General features: G+C 45.3%; 5 non-coding genes across 5 annotated transcripts; all 5 read right to left on the bottom strand.

Annotated features, from left to right (window-relative positions):
* Positions 1 to 2,225: 2,225 nt before the first annotated feature.
* On the bottom strand, positions 2,226 to 2,389 carry LOC147081108 (U1 spliceosomal RNA). The gene has a single exon (XR_015076852.1). It is a non-coding gene; the product is annotated as a U1 spliceosomal RNA (small nuclear RNA).
* A 3,011-nt stretch (positions 2,390 to 5,400) lies between these two features.
* LOC147081107 (U1 spliceosomal RNA) lies at positions 5,401 to 5,564 on the bottom strand. The gene has a single exon (XR_015076831.1). It is a non-coding gene; the product is annotated as a U1 spliceosomal RNA (small nuclear RNA).
* A 2,992-nt stretch (positions 5,565 to 8,556) lies between these two features.
* On the bottom strand, positions 8,557 to 8,720 carry LOC147081106 (U1 spliceosomal RNA). The gene has a single exon (XR_015076820.1). It is a non-coding gene; the product is annotated as a U1 spliceosomal RNA (small nuclear RNA).
* A 3,010-nt stretch (positions 8,721 to 11,730) lies between these two features.
* Positions 11,731 to 11,892, bottom strand: LOC147081105 (U1 spliceosomal RNA). The gene has a single exon (XR_015076840.1). It is a non-coding gene; the product is annotated as a U1 spliceosomal RNA (small nuclear RNA).
* A 2,998-nt stretch (positions 11,893 to 14,890) lies between these two features.
* LOC147081104 (U1 spliceosomal RNA) lies at positions 14,891 to 15,055 on the bottom strand. Its single transcript, XR_015076835.1, has one exon. It is a non-coding gene; the product is annotated as a U1 spliceosomal RNA (small nuclear RNA).
* Between the last annotated feature and the right edge of the window lie 736 nt (positions 15,056 to 15,791).

Raw genomic sequence — 15,791 nt, 5'->3', positions numbered from 1 at the left:
GCAATCCTAACTTCCTCCAGCATGGTCAGTGCTTCCAGTAAGACTTTCTCCTGTTCCGTTTCAGTCATGCCGTAAATCAAAATGATGTCCTGTGGCAGGGAATATCACCAGGACCTTCTAAGAACCGTGGCATTTTCCTTTGCAAACAACATGAGAGGGCTGTCCTACGATGAGAGATTGTGTAGAATGGGCCTATACTCTCGGCAGTTTAGAAGAATGAGAGGTGATCTCATTGAAACATGCAAGATTCTGAAGGGGGTTGGCAGGGTAGATACTGAGAGGTTGTTTCCCCTGGCTGGAGTGTCTAGAACTAGGGGGCATAGTCTCAGGATAAGGGGTAGGCCATTTAAGACCGAGATGAGGAGGAATTTCTTCACTCAGAAGCTTGTGAACCTTTGGAGTTCTCTGCCCCAGAGGGCTGTGAATGCCGAGTCTTTGGGTATATTCAAGGCTGAGATTGATAGATTTTTGGACTCTAGGGTTATGGAGATCGAGCGGGAAAGTGGAGTTGAGGTCGATGACCGGCCATGATCTTATTGAATGGCGGAGCCGGCTCGAGGGGCCGCATGGCCTACTCCTGCTCTTATTTCTTATTTCTTAACCACATGCCGTCATCCACAAATAAAGAAGTAACAGAAAGGGTTACTTCTCCAAGAACTCTGCTGCCCGTATCCTAAGTCGCACCAAGTCCCATTTACCCATCACCCCCTGTGCTCGCTGACCTGCATTGGCTCATGGTCCAGCAACGCCTCGATTTTTAAATTCTCTTGTTTTCAAATCCCTCCACGGCATCGCCCCCCCCCCCTTTCCCTGTAACCTCCTCCAGCCCTGCAACCAATGCACTCTTTAAAGCCGCGTGGAAACGCAGAGCGCTGCAGGTCCCGCGCATCCGGTGAGCCGGCTTTTGAATAGAAAAAACGTGCACGTGCTGAATTTTGAATGGGCCGCACAGCCCGTTGACGGGGCGTGCGGGCCAAAGAAACAAATTAGAGGGACCGTTGCCTACAACCCTCCGAGGTCATATAATAGAACGATTGCAGCACAGAGGGAGGCCATTCGGCCCGTCGAGCCCGTGCCGACTCTCTGCAAGAGCACTTCAGCTAGTCCCACCCCCCTGCCTTTTCCCCGTAGCCCTGCAAATTCTTTTCTTTCAGGTACTTACCCAATTCTCTTCTGAAAGCCACAATTGAATTTGTCTCCAGCACCCTTTCAAGCAGTGATTTCCAGATGCTAACCGCTCGCTGCGTAAGAACATTTTCCCTCATGTCGCCTTTGATCTCTGTGATCATGCAATTTGGGCGTCTTGCGTATCCCCTACTTTATTCGCTCCGCCGGTGGCGGGCGTGCTTTCAGCTGCCTAGGCCCTAAACTCTGGAATTCCCTCCCGAAACCTCTCCGCCTCTCTCTCTCTCCTCCTTTCAGACGCTCCTTAAAACCTACCTTTTCGAGCAAGCTTTTGGTCATCTGTCCTAATATCTCCTTGTGCGGCTGGGTGTCAAATTTAGTTTGCTAACACTCCTGTGGAGTGCCTTGGGACGTTTCACTATGTTAAAGACGCTATATAAATACAAGATGATGAGTAAATAAGGATAAACTGTTTCCAGTGTCGGAAGGGTCAGTAACCAGGAGACACAGATTGAAGAAAATTTGCAAAAGAAGCAGAGGCGACAGTAGGATGTTTCCCCGCCTTCCCCACCCCAGCTCGAGGTGACCTAAGGTAAAAAGGTAATTTGGATAATATTTGAAGGTAAAATAATTGCAGGGCTTTGGTGAAAGAAGAGAGGAGTAGGATTAATTGGATAGCCCTTTGAAAGAGCCGGCAGAGACACGATGGGCCGAATGGCCTGGTTGTGTGCTGTATGATTGTTTCTGTAGTGAATAAGGTTGAACATTTTGCCAAAGTGCAGAGTTGGCATGCAGCTTTGAAACATTTTTTGTATGCGGTGTATAATTGTTGATTTTTTGTGGAAAATGTGTAATTTCTTAGTAGTAAGGATGAATATAACTGTGAGTGTAAAGATGAAATGAAATGTGAGCGTTAGGATGGGTTATGATGCGATTTGAATAGGCCATTATGCAGAGTTGTATTGTGTCACAGCTCGCTGTGTTGGGAATAAAGCGCAGTTAGAATTGAAAACAAAGCAAACGATATATATATAACGGTATCTTTGACAGCTTAGTTGAAAAGAGAATGCTGTTGAAATTCTATTTTTTAATTGTAAAGCCAGGGGAGAGCGCGAACGCAGTCCCCCACTACCACAAATTTTGCAGTCGAGTATCCCGCATTTGGGGACATCGCAGGCGTCAGCACACCCGAAGTGCAATGGGCTAGCCTCGTCCTGGGAGAACCACCTTCTTGATCATGGTGTCTCCCCTGCCAGGTAAGTATGCTTTCCAGCTGCACACACTGCCTCGCCACATCATTCACTGCCTCTTACCGTCTCAACGACTCCTTTTTTAAAATCACAATGTCCCTTCATTCAGAAAGTGCTGCTGTTTTCTCATGTCGATTCTGCTAAAATATTGCAATATATAATGATATACCCTTTGACAAAACGCTGCAATAATACAGAGCCGGCCATGCATATTTGCATATTGCCCTTAAAAGGAAACGAACGCTCCCTCAGTAACTGTCCTTCAGGCCACGGAAAGTTTTCTGGAAATAAATCTCTCCTTATATTTATTGCATCTGAAGTAAATGTTTGTCATATCTTCATATGAACAATAATTCGGAATCTGATGTCTTTGAAAAAGCAATTTTCAAGTTTTGCCCATAAAGACCGATAAGAGACATAGTGAGGTTCTGGCCCATCAAGTCTTCATCACTTGTCACATTCACTCACTGTGGTTGAAATATTTCACCAACAAACCCACCTTCATTTCTTTAAGCGGGTTTCACATTTTTTGTCTTATAATAGTCCTGTGAAGGGCCTTGGGACGTTTTTACTACGTTAAAGACGCTATATAAAGACAAGTTGTTGTTGGTGTTGTTGTTGTTTTTGTTTGCAATCTTTCTCACTCTTTTCAGTATGATCATTGTCCTCATAGTGAGTAAATGATATAAGGAAAAGCCACATTAAGAGCTTAAACGCGGAGCTGGGAATTAAATGTTCCTTAATGTTGTTATATGTAAGGGAGACACTGGAAATATTGAGGTACTCGAGCCAACGGTGCAGCAATCCTAACTTCCTCCAGCATGGTCAGTGCTTCCAGTAAGACTTTCTCCTGTTCCGTTTCAGTCATGCCGTAAATCAAAATGATGTCCTGTGGCAGGGAATATCACCAGGACCTTCTAAGAACCGTGGCATTTTCCTTTGCAAACAACATGAGAGGGCTGTCCTACGATGAGAGATTGTGTAGAATGGGCCTATACTCTCGGCAGTTTAGAAGAATGAGAGGTGATCTCATTGAAACATGCAAGATTCTGAAGGGGGTTGGCAGGGTAGATACTGAGAGGTTGTTTCCCCTGGCTGGAGTGTCTAGAACTAGGGGGCATAGTCCCAGGATAAGGGGTAGGCCATTTAAGACCGAGATGAGGAGGAATTTCTTCACTCAGAAGGTTGTGAACCTTTGGAGTTCTCTGCCCCAGAGGGCTGTGAATGCCGAGTCTTTGGGTATATTCAAGGCTGAGATTGATAGATTTTTGGACTCTAGGGTTATGGAGATCGAGCGGGAAAGTGGAGTTGAGGTCGATGACCGGCCATGATCTTATTGAATGGCGGAGCCGGCTCGAGGGGCCGCATGGCCTACTCCTGCTCTTATTTCTTATTTCTTAACCACATGCCGTCATCCACAAATAAAGAAGTAACAGAAAGGGTTACTTCTCCAAGAACTCTGCTGCCCGTATCCTAAGTCGCACCAAGTCCCATTTACCCATCACCCCCTGTGCTCGCTGACCTGCATTGGCTCATGGTCCAGCAACGCCTCGATTTTTAAATTCTCTTGTTTTCAAATCCCTCCACGGCATCGCCCCCCCCTTTCCCTGTAACCTCCTCCAGCCCTGCAACCAATGCACTCTTTAAAGCCGCGTGGAAACGCAGAGCGCTGCAGGTCCCGCGCATCCGGTGAGCCGGCTTTTGAATAGAAAAAACGTGCACGTGCTGAATTTTGAATGGGCCGCACAGCCCGTTGACGGGGCGTGCGGGCCAAAGAAACAAATTAGAGGGACCGTTGCCTACAACCCTCCGAGGTCATATAATAGAACGATTGCAGCACAGAGGGAGGCCATTCGGCCCGTCGAGCCCGTGCCGACTCTCTGCAAGAGCACTTCAGCTAGTCCCACCCCCCTGCCTTTTCCCCGTAGCCCTGCAAATTCTTTTCTTTCAGGTACTTACCCAATTCTCTTCTGAAAGCCACAATTGAATTTCTCTCCAGCACCCTTTCAAGCAGTGATTTCCAGATGCTAACCGCTCGCTGCGTAAGAACATTTTCCCTCATGTCGCCTTTGATCTCTGTGATCATGCAATTTGGGCGTCTTGCGTATCCCCTACTTTATTCGCTCCGCCGGTGGCGGGCGTGCTTTCAGCTGCCTAGGCCCTAAACTCTGGAATTCCCTCCCGAAACCTCTCCGCCTCTCTCTCTCTCTCCTCCTTTCAGACGCTCCTTAAAACCTACCTTTTCGAGCAAGCTTTTGGTCATCTGTCCTAATATCTCCTTGTGCGGCTGGGTGTCAAATTTAGTTTGCTAACACTCCTGTGGAGTGCCTTGGGACGTTTCACTATGTTAAAGACGCTATATAAATACAAGATGATGAGTAAATAAGGATAAACTGTTTCCAGTGTCGGAAGGGTCAGTAACCAGGAGACACAGATTGAAGAAAATTTGCAAAAGAAGCAGAGGCGACAGTAGGATGTTTCCCCGCCTTCCCCACCCCAGCTCGAGGTGACCTAAGGTAAAAAGGTAATTTGGATAATATTTGAAGGTAAAATAATTGCAGGGCTTTGGTGAAAGAAGAGAGGAGTAGGATTAATTGGATAGCCCTTTGAAAGAGCCGGCAGAGACACGATGGGCCGAATGGCCTGGTTGTGTGCTGTATGATTGTTTCTGTAGTGAATAAGGTTGAACATTTTGCCAAAGTGCAGAGTTGGCATGCAGCTTTGAAACATTTTTTGTATGCGGTGTATAATTGTTGATTTTTTGTGGAAAATGTGTAATTTCTTAGTAGTAAGGATGAATATAACTGTGAGTGTAAAGATGAAATGAAATGTGAGCGTTAGGATGGGTTATGATGCGATTTGAATAGGCCATTATGCAGAGTTGTATTGTGTCACAGCTCCCTGTGTTGGGAATAAAGCGCAGTTAGAATTGAAAACAAAGCAAACGATATATATATATAACGGTATCTTTGACAGTTTAGTTGAAAAGAGAATGCTGTTGAAATTCTATTTTTTATTGTAAAGCCAGGGGAGAGCGCGAACGCAGTCCCCCACTACCACAAATTTTGCAGTCGAGTATCCCGCATTTGGGGACATCGCAGGCGTCAGCACACCCGAAGTGCAATGGGCTAGCCTCGTCCTGGGAGAACCACCTTCTTGATCATGGTCTCTCCCCTGCCAGGTAAGTATGCTTTCCAGCTGCACACACTGCCTCGCCACATCATTCACTGCCTCTTACCGTCTCAACGACTCCTTTTTTTAAATCACAATGTCCCTTCATTCAGAAAGTGCTGCTGTTTTCTCATGTCGATTCTGCTAAAATATTGCAATATATAATGATATACCCTTTGACAAAACGCTGCAATAATACAGAGCCGGCCATGCATATTTGCATATTGCCCTTAAAAGGAAACGAACGCTCCCTCAGTAACTGTCCTTCAGGCCACGGAAAGTTTTCTGGAAATAAATCTCTCCTTATATTTATTGCATCTGAAGTAAATGTTTGTCATATCTTCATATGAACAATAATTCGGAATCTGATGTCTTTGAAAAAGCAATTTTCAAGTTTTGCCCATAAAGACCGATAAGAGACATAGTGAGGTTCTGGCCCATCAAGTCTTCATCACTTGTCACATTCACTCACTGTGGTTGAAATATTTCACCAACAAACCCACCTTCATTTCTTTAAGCGGGTTTCACATTTTTTGTCTTATAATAGTCCTGTGAAGGGCCTTGGGACGTTTTTACTACGTTAAAGACGCTATATAAAGACAAGTTGTTGTTGGTGTTGTTGTTGTTTTTGTTTGCAATCTTTCTCACTCTTTTCAGTATGATCATTGTCCTCATAGTGAGTAAATGATATAAGGAAAAGCCACATTAAGAGCTTAAACGCGGAGCTGGGAATTAAATGTTCCTTAATGTTGTTATATGTAAGGGAGACACTGGAAATATTGAGGTACTCGAGCCAACGGTGCAGCAATCCTAACTTCCTCCAGCATGGTCAGTGCTTCCAGTAAGACTTTCTCCTGTTCCGTTTCAGTCATGCCGTAAATCAAAATGATGTCCTGTGGCAGGGAATATCACCAGGACCTTCTAAGAACCGTGGCATTTTCCTTTGCAAACAACATGAGAGGGCTGTCCTACGATGAGAGATTGTGTAGAATGGGCCTATACTCTCGGCAGTTTAGAAGAATGAGAGGTGATCTCATTGAAGGGGGTTGGCAGGGTAGATACTGAGAGGTTGTTTCCCCTGGCTGGAGTGTCTAGAACTAGGGGGCATAGTCTCAGGATAAGGGGTAGGCCATTTAAGACCGAGATGAGGAGGAATTTCTTCACTCAGAAGGTTGTGAACCTTTGGAGTTCTCTGCCCCAGAGGGCTGTGAATGCCGAGTCTTTGGGTATATTCAAGGCTGAGATTGATAGATTTTTGGACTCTAGGGTTATGGAGATCGAGCGGGAAAGTGGAGTTGAGGTCGATGACCGGCCATGATCTTATTGAATGGCGGAGCCGGCTCGAGGGGCCGCATGGCCTACTCCTGCTCTTATTTCTTATTTCTTAACCACATGCCGTCATCCACAAATAAAGAAGTAACAGAAAGGGTTACTTCTCCAAGAACTCTGCTGCCCGTATCCTAAGTCGCACCAAGTCCCATTTACCCATCACCCCCTGTGCTCGCTGACCTGCATTGGCTCATCGTCCAGCAACACCTCGATTTTTAAATTCTCTTGTTTTCAAATCCCTCCACGGCATCGCCCCCCCCTTTCCCTGTAACCTCCTCCAGCCCTGCAACCAATGCACTCTTTAAAGCCGCGTGGAAACGCAGAGCGCTGCAGGTCCCGCGCATCCGGTGAGCCGGCTTTTGAATAGAAAAAACGTGCACGTGCTGAATTTTGAATGGGCCGCACAGCCCGTTGACGGGGCGTGCGGGCCAAAGAAACAAATTAGAGGGACCGTTGCCTACAACCCTCCGAGGTCATATAATAGAACGATTGCAGCACAGAGGGAGGCCATTCGGCCCGTCGAGCCCGTGCTGACTCTCTGCAAGAGCACTTCAGCTAGTCCCACCCCCCTGCCTTTTCCCCGTAGCCCTGCAAATTCTTTTCTTTCAGGTACTTACCCAATTCTCTTCTGAAAGCCACAATTGAATTTGTCTCCAGCACCCTTTCAAGCAGTGATTTCCAGATGCTAACCGCTCGCTGCGTAAGAACATTTTCCCTCATGTCGCCTTTGATCTCTGTGATCATGCAATTTGGGCGTCTTGCGTATCCCCTACTTTATTCGCTCCGCCGGTGGCGGGCGTGCTTTCAGCTGCCTAGGCCCTAAACTCTGGAATTCCCTCCCGAAACCTCTCCGCCTCTCTCTCTCTCCTCCTTTCAGACGCTCCTTAAAACCTACCTTTTCGAGCAAGCTTTTGGTCATCTGTCCTAATATCTCCTTGTGCGGCTGGGTGTCAAATTTAGTTTGCTAACACTCCTGTGGAGTGCCTTGGGACGTTTCACTATGTTAAAGACGCTATATAAATACAAGATGATGAGTAAATAAGGATAAACTGTTTCCAGTGTCGGAAGGGTCAGTAACCAGGAGACACAGATTGAAGAAAATTTGCAAAAGAAGCAGAGGCGACAGTAGGATGTTTCCCCGCCTTCCCCACCCCAGCTCGAGGTGACCTAAGGTAAAAAGGTAATTTGGATAATATTTGAAGGTAAAATAATTGCAGGGCTTTGGTGAAAGAAGAGAGGAGTAGGATTAATTGGATAGCCCTTTGAAAGAGCCGGCAGAGACACGATGGGCCGAATGGCCTGGTTGTGTGCTGTATGATTGTTTCTGTAGTGAATAAGGTTGAACATTTTGCCAAAGTGCAGAGTTGGCATGCAGCTTTGAAACATTTTTTGTATGCTGTGTATAATTGTTGATTTTTTGTGGAAAATGTGTAATTTCTTAGTAGTAAGGATGAATATAACTGTGAGTGTAAAGATGAAATGAAATGTGAGCGTTAGGATGGGTTATGATGCGATTTGAATAGGCCATTATGCAGAGTTATATTGTGTCACAGCTCCCTGTGTTGGGAATAAAGCGCAGTTAGAATTGAAAACAAAGCAAACGATATATATATATAACGGTATCTTTGACAGTTTAGTTGAAAAGAGAATGCTGTTGAAATTCTATTTTTTATTGTAAAGCCAGGGGAGAGCGCGAACGCAGTCCCCCACTACCACAAATTTTGCAGTCGAGTATCCCGCATTTGGGGACATCGCAGGCGTCAGCACACCCGAAGTGCAATGGGCTAGCCTCGTCCTGGGAGAACCACCTTCTTGATCATGGTCTCTCCCCTGCCAGGTAAGTATGCTTTCCAGCTGCACACACTGCCTCGCCACATCATTCACTGCCTCTTACCGTCTCAACGACTCCTTTTTTTAAATCACAATGTCCCTTCATTCAGAAAGTGCTGCTGTTTTCTCATGTCGATTCTGCTAAAATATTGCAATATATAATGATATACCCTTTGACAAAACGCTGCAATAATACAGAGCCGGCCATGCATATTTGCATATTGCCCTTAAAAGGAAACGAACGCTCCCTCAGTAACTGTCCTTCAGGCCACGGAAAGTTTTCTGGAAATAAATCTCTCCTTATATTTATTGCATCTGAAGTAAATGTTTGTCATATCTTCATATGAACAATAATTCGGAATCTGATGTCTTTGAAAAAGCAATTTTCAAGTTTTGCCCATAAAGACCGATAAGAGACATAGTGAGGTTCTGGCCCATCAAGTCTTCATCACTTGTCACATTCACTCACTGTGGTTGAAATATTTCACCAACAAACCCACCTTCATTTCTTTAAGCGGGTTTCACATTTTTTGTCTTATAATAGTCCTGTGAAGGGCCTTGGGACGTTTTTACTACGTTAAAGACGCTATATAAAGACAAGTTGTTGTTGGTGTTGTTGTTGTTTTTGTTTGCAATCTTTCTCACTCTTTTCAGTATGATCATTGTCCTCATAGTGAGTAAATGATATAAGGAAAAGCCACATTAAGAGCTTAAACGCGGAGCTGGGAATTAAATGTTCCTTAATGTTGTTATATGTAAGGGAGACACTGGAAATATTGAGGTACTCGAGCCAACGGTGCAGCAATCCTAACTTCCTCCAGCATGGTCAGTGCTTCCAGTAAGACTTTCTCCTGTTCCGTTTCAGTCATGCCGTAAATCAAAATGATGTCCTGTGGCAGGGAATATCACCAGGACCTTCTAAGAACCGTGGCATTTTCCTTTGCAAACAACATGAGAGGGCTGTCCTACGATGAGAGATTGTGTAGAATGGGCCTATACTCTCGGCAGTTTAGAAGAATGAGAGGTGATCTCATTGAAACATGCAAGATTCTGAAGGGGGTTGGCAGGGTAGATACTGAGAGGTTGTTTCCCCTGGCTGGAGTGTCTAGAACTAGGGGGCATAGTCCCAGGATAAGGGGTAGGCCATTTAAGACCGAGATGAGGAGGAATTTCTTCACTCAGAAGGTTGTGAACCTTTGGAGTTCTCTGCCCCAGAGGGCTGTGAATGCCGAGTCTTTGGGTATATTCAAGGCTGAGATTGATAGATTTTTGGACTCTAGGGTTATGGAGATCGAGCGGGAAAGTGGAGTTGAGGTCGATGACCGGCCATGATCTTATTGAATGGCGGAGCCGGCTCGAGGGGCCGCATGGCCTACTCCTGCTCTTATTTCTTATTTCTTAACCACATGCCGTCATCCACAAATAAAGAAGTAACAGAAAGGGTTACTTCTCCAAGAACTCTGCTGCCCGTATCCTAAGTCGCACCAAGTCCCATTTACCCATCACCCCCTGTGCTCGCTGACCTGCATTGGCTCATGGTCCAGCAACGCCTCGATTTTTAAATTCTCTTGTTTTCAAATCCCTCCACGGCATCGCCCCCCCCCTTTCCCTGTAACCTCCTCCAGCCCTGCAACCAATGCACTCTTTAAAGCCGCGTGGAAACGCAGAGCGCTGCAGGTCCCGCGCATCCGGTGAGCCGGCTTTTGAATAGAAAAAACGTGCACGTGCTGAATTTTGAATGGGCCGCACAGCCCGTTGACGGGGCGTGCGGGCCAAAGAAACAAATTAGAGGGACCGTTGCCTACAACCCTCCGAGGTCATATAATAGAACGATTGCAGCACAGAGGGAGGCCATTCGGCCCGTCGAGCCCGTGCCGACTCTCTGCAAGAGCACTTCAGCTAGTCCCACCCCCCTGCCTTTTCCCCGTAGCCCTGCAAATTCTTTTCTTTCAGGTACTTACCCAATTCTCTTCTGAAAGCCACAATTGAATTTGTCTCCAGCACCCTTTCAAGCAGTGATTTCCAGATGCTAACCGCTCGCTGCGTAAGAACATTTTCCCTCATGTCGCCTTTGATCTCTGTGATCATGCAATTTGGGCGTCTTGCGTATCCCCTACTTTATTCGCTCCGCCGGTGGCGGGCGTGCTTTCAGCTGCCTAGGCCCTAAACTCTGGAATTCCCTCCCGAAACCTCTCCGCCTCTCTCTCTCTCCTCCTTTCAGACGCTCCTTAAAACCTACCTTTTCGAGCAAGCTTTTGGTCATCTGTCCTAATATCTCCTTGTGCGGCTGGGTGTCAAATTTAGTTTGCTAACACTCCTGTGGAGTGCCTTGGGACGTTTCACTATGTTAAAGACGCTATATAAATACAAGATGATGAGTAAATAAGGATAAACTGTTTCCAGTGTCGGAAGGGTCAGTAACCAGGAGACACAGATTGAAGAAAATTTGCAAAAGAAGCAGAGGCGACAGTAGGATGTTTCCCCGCCTTCCCCACCCCAGCTCGAGGTGACCTAAGGTAAAAAGGTAATTTGGATAATATTTGAAGGTAAAATAATTGCAGGGCTTTGGTGAAAGAAGAGAGGAGTAGGATTAATTGGATAGCCCTTTGAAAGAGCCGGCAGAGACACGATGGGCCGAATGGCCTGGTTGTGTGCTGTATGATTGTTTCTGTAGTGAATAAGGTTGAACATTTTGCCAAAGTGCAGAGTTGGCATGCAGCTTTGAAACATTTTTTGTATGCTGTGTATAATTGTTGATTTTTTGTGGAAAATGTGTAATTTCTTAGTAGTAAGGATGAATATAACTGTGAGTGTAAAGATGAAATGAAATGTGAGCGTTAGGATGGGTTATGATGCGATTTGAATAGGCCATTATGCAGAGTTATATTGTGTCACAGCTCCCTGTGTTGGGAATAAAGCGCAGTTAGAATTGAAAACAAAGCAAACGATATATATATATAACGGTATCTTTGACAGTTTAGTTGAAAAGAGAATGCTGTTGAAATTCTATTTTTTATTGTAAAGCCAGGGGAGAGCGCGAACGCAGTCCCCCACTACCACAAATTTTGCAGTCGAGTATCCCGCATTTGGGACATCGCAGGCGTCAGCACACCCGAAGTGCAATGGCTAGCCTCGTCCTGGGAGAACCACCTTCTTGATCATGGTGTCTCCCCTGCCAGGTAAGTATGCTTTCCAGCTGCACACACTGCCTCGCCACATCATTCACTGCCTCTTACCGTCTCAACGACTCCTTTTTTTAAATCACAATGTCCCTTCATTCAGAAAGTGCTGCTGTTTTCTCATGTCGATTCTGCTAAAATATTGCAATATATAATGATATACCCTTTGACAAAACGCTGCAATAATACAGAGCCGGCCATGCATATTGCATATTGCCCTTAAAAGGAAAACGAACGCTCCCTCAGTAACTGTCCTTCAGGCACGGAAAGTTTTCTGGAAATAAATCTCTCCTTATATTTATTGCATCTGAAGTAAATGTTTGTCATATCTTCATATGAACAATAATTCGGAATCTGATGTCTTTGAAAAAGCAATTTTCAAGTTTTGCCCATAAAGACCGATAAGAGACATAGTGAGGTTCTGGCCCATCAAGTCTTCATCACTTGTCACATTCACTCACTGTGGTTTGAAATATTTCACCAACAAACCCACCTTCATTTCTTTAAGCGGGTTTCACATTTTTTGTCTTATAATAGTCCTGTGAAGGCCTTGGGACGTTTTTACTACGTTAAAGACGCTATATAAAGACAAGTTGTTGTTGGTGTTGTTGTTGTTTTTGTTTGCAATCTTTCTCACTCTTTTCAGTATGATCATTGTCCTCATAGTGAGTAAATGATATAAGGAAAAGCCACATTAAGAGCTTAAACGCGGAGCTGGGAATTAAATGTTCCTTAATGTTGTTATATGTAAGGGAGACACTGGAAATATTGAGGTACTCGAGCCAACGGTGCAGCAATCCTAACTTCCTCCAGCATGGTCAGTGCTTCCAGTAAGACTTTCTCCTGTTCCGTTTCAGTCATGCCGTAAATCAAAATGATGTCCTGTGGCAGGGAATATCACCAGGACCTTCTAAGAACCATGGCATTTTCCTTTGCAAACAACATGAGAGGGCTGTCCTACGATGAGAGATTGTGTAGAATGGGCCTATACTCTCGGCAGTTTAGAAGAATGAGAGGTGATCTCATTGAAACATGCAAGATTCTGAAGGGGTGTTGGCAGGGTAGATACTGAGAGGTTGTTTCCCCTGGCTGGAGTGTCTAGAACTAGGGGGCATAGTCCCAGGATAAGGGGTAGGCCATTTAAGACCGAGATGAGGAGGAATTTCTTCACTCAGAAGGTTGTGAACCTTTGGAGTTCTCTGCCCCAGAGGGCTGTGAATGCCGAGTCTTTGGGTATATTCAAGGCTGAGATTGATAGATTTTTGGACTCTAGGTTATGGAGATCGAGCGGGAAAGTGGAGTTGAGGTCGATGACCGGCCATGATCTTATTGAATGGCGGAGCCGGCTCGAGGGGCCGCATGGCCTACTCCTGCTCTTATTTCTTATTTCTTAACCACATGCCGTCATCCACAAATAAAGAAGTAACAGAAAGGGTTACTTCTCCAAGAACTCTGCTGCCCGTATCCTAAGTCGCACCAAGTCCCATTTACCCATCACCCCCTGTGCTCGCTGACCTGCATTGGCTCATGGTCCAGCAACGCCTCGATTTTAAATTCTCTTGTTTTCAAATCCCTCCACGCATCGCCCCCCCCCTTTCCCTGTAACCTCCTCCAGCCCTGCAACCAATGCACTCTTTAAAGCCGCGTGGAAACGCAGAGCGCTGCAGGTCCCGCGCATCCGGTGAGCCGGCTTTTGAATAGAAAAAAACGTGCACGTGCTGAATTTTGAATGGCCGCACAGCCCGTTGACGGGGCGTGCGGGCCAAAGAAACAAATTAGAGGGACCGTTGCCTACAACCCTCCGAGGTCATATAATAGAACGATTGCAGCACAGAGGGAGGCCATTCGGCCCGTCGAGCCCGTGCGACTCTCTGCAAGAGCACTTCAGCTAGTCCCACCCCCTGCCTTTCCCCGTAGCCCTGCAAATTCTTTTCTTTCAGGTACTTACCCAATTCTCTTCTGAAAGCCACAATTGAATTTGTCTCCAGCACCCTTTCAAGCAGTGATTTCCAGATGCTAACCGCTCGCTGCGTAAGAACATTTTCCCTCATGTCGCCTTTGATCTCTGTGATCATGCAATTTGGGCGTCTTGCGTATCCCCTACTTTATTCGCTCCGCCGGTGGCGGCGTGCTTTCAGCTGCCTAGGCCCTAAACTCTGGAATTCCCTCCCGAAACCTCTCCGCCTCTCTCTCTCTCCTCCTTTCAGACGCTCCTTAAAACCTACCTTTTCGAGCAAGCTTTTGGTCATCTGTCCTAATATCTCCTTGTGCGCTGGGTGTCAAATTTAGTTTGCTAACACTCCTGTGGAGTGCCTTGGGACGTTTCACTATGTTAAAGACGCTATATAAATACAAGATGATGAGTAAATAAGGATAAACTGTTTCCAGTGTCGGAAGGGTCAGTAACCAGGAGACACAGATTGAAGAAAATTTGCAAAAGAAGCAGAGGCGACAGTAGATGTTTCCCCGCCTTCCCCACCCCAGCTCGAGGTGACCTAAGGTAAAAAGGTAATTTGGATAATATTTGAAGGTAAAATAATTGCAGGGCTTTGGTGAAAGAAGAGAGGAGTAGGATTAATTGGATAGCCCTTTGAAGAGCCGGCAGAGACACGATGGCCGAATGGCCTGGTTGTGTGCTGTATGATTGTTTCTGTAGTGAATAAGGTTGAACATTTTGCCAAAGTGCAGAGTTGGCATGCAGCTTTGAAACATTTTTTGTATGCGGTGTATAATTGTTGATTTTTTGTGGAAAATGTGTAATTTCTTAGTAGTAAGGATGAATATAACTGTGAGTGTAAAGATGAAATGAAATGTGAGCGTTAGGATGGGTTATGATGCGATTTGAATAGGCCATTATGCAGAGTTGTATTGTGTCACAGCTCCCTGTGTTGGGAATAAAGCGCAGTTAGAATTGAAAACAAAGCAAACGATATATATATATAACGTATCTTTGACAGTTTAGTTGAAAAGAGAATGCTGTTGAAATTCTATTTTTTATTGTAAAGCCAGGGGAGAGCGCGAACGCCAGTCCCCCACTACCACAAATTTTGCAGTCGAGTATCCCGCATTTGGGGACATCGCAGGCGTCAGCACACCCGAAGTGCAATGGGCTAGCCTCGTCCTGGGAGAACCACCTTCTTGATCATGGTCTCTCCCCTGCCAGGTAAGTATGCTTTCCAGCTGCACACACTGCCTCGCCACATCATTCACTGCCTCTTACCGTCTCAACGACTCCTTTTTTTAAATCACAATGTCCCTTCATTCAGAAAGTGCTGCTGTTTTCTCATGTCGATTCTGCTAAAATATTGCAATATATAATGATATACCCTTTGACAAAACGCTGCAATAATACAGAGCCGGCCATGCATATTTGCATATTGCCCTTAAAAGGAAACGAACGCTCCCTCAGTAACTGTCCTTCAGGCCACGGAAAGTTTTCTGGAAATAAATCTCTCCTTATATTTATTGCATCTGAAGTAAATGTTTGTCATATCTTCATATGAACAATAATTCGGAATCTGATGTCTTTGAAAAGCAATTTTCAAGTTTTGCCCATAAAGACCGATAAGAGACATAGTGAGGTTCTGGCCCATCAAGTCTTCATCACTTGTCACATTCACTCACTGTGGTTGAAATATTTCACCAACAAACCCACCTTCATTTCTTTAAGCGGGTTTCACATTTTTTGTCTTATAATAGTCCTGTGAAGGGCCTTGGGACGTTTTTACTACGTTAAGACGCTATATAAAGACAAGTTGTTGTTGGTGTTGTTGTTGTTTTTGTTTGCAATCTTTCTCACTCTTTTCAGTATGATCATTGTCCTCATAGTGAGTAAATGATATAAGGAAAAGCCACATTAAGAGCTTAACGCGGAGCTGGGAATTAAATGTTCCTTAATGTTGTTATA

Source organism: Somniosus microcephalus, unplaced genomic scaffold (assembly GCF_052327205.1).
Source record: "Somniosus microcephalus isolate GS21.2 unplaced genomic scaffold, FLI_Smic_1.0 scaffold768, whole genome shotgun sequence".
Classification (NCBI taxonomy): Eukaryota; Metazoa; Chordata; class Chondrichthyes; order Squaliformes; family Somniosidae; genus Somniosus; species Somniosus microcephalus.
This window is presented reverse-complemented; position numbering and strand designations above follow the sequence as displayed.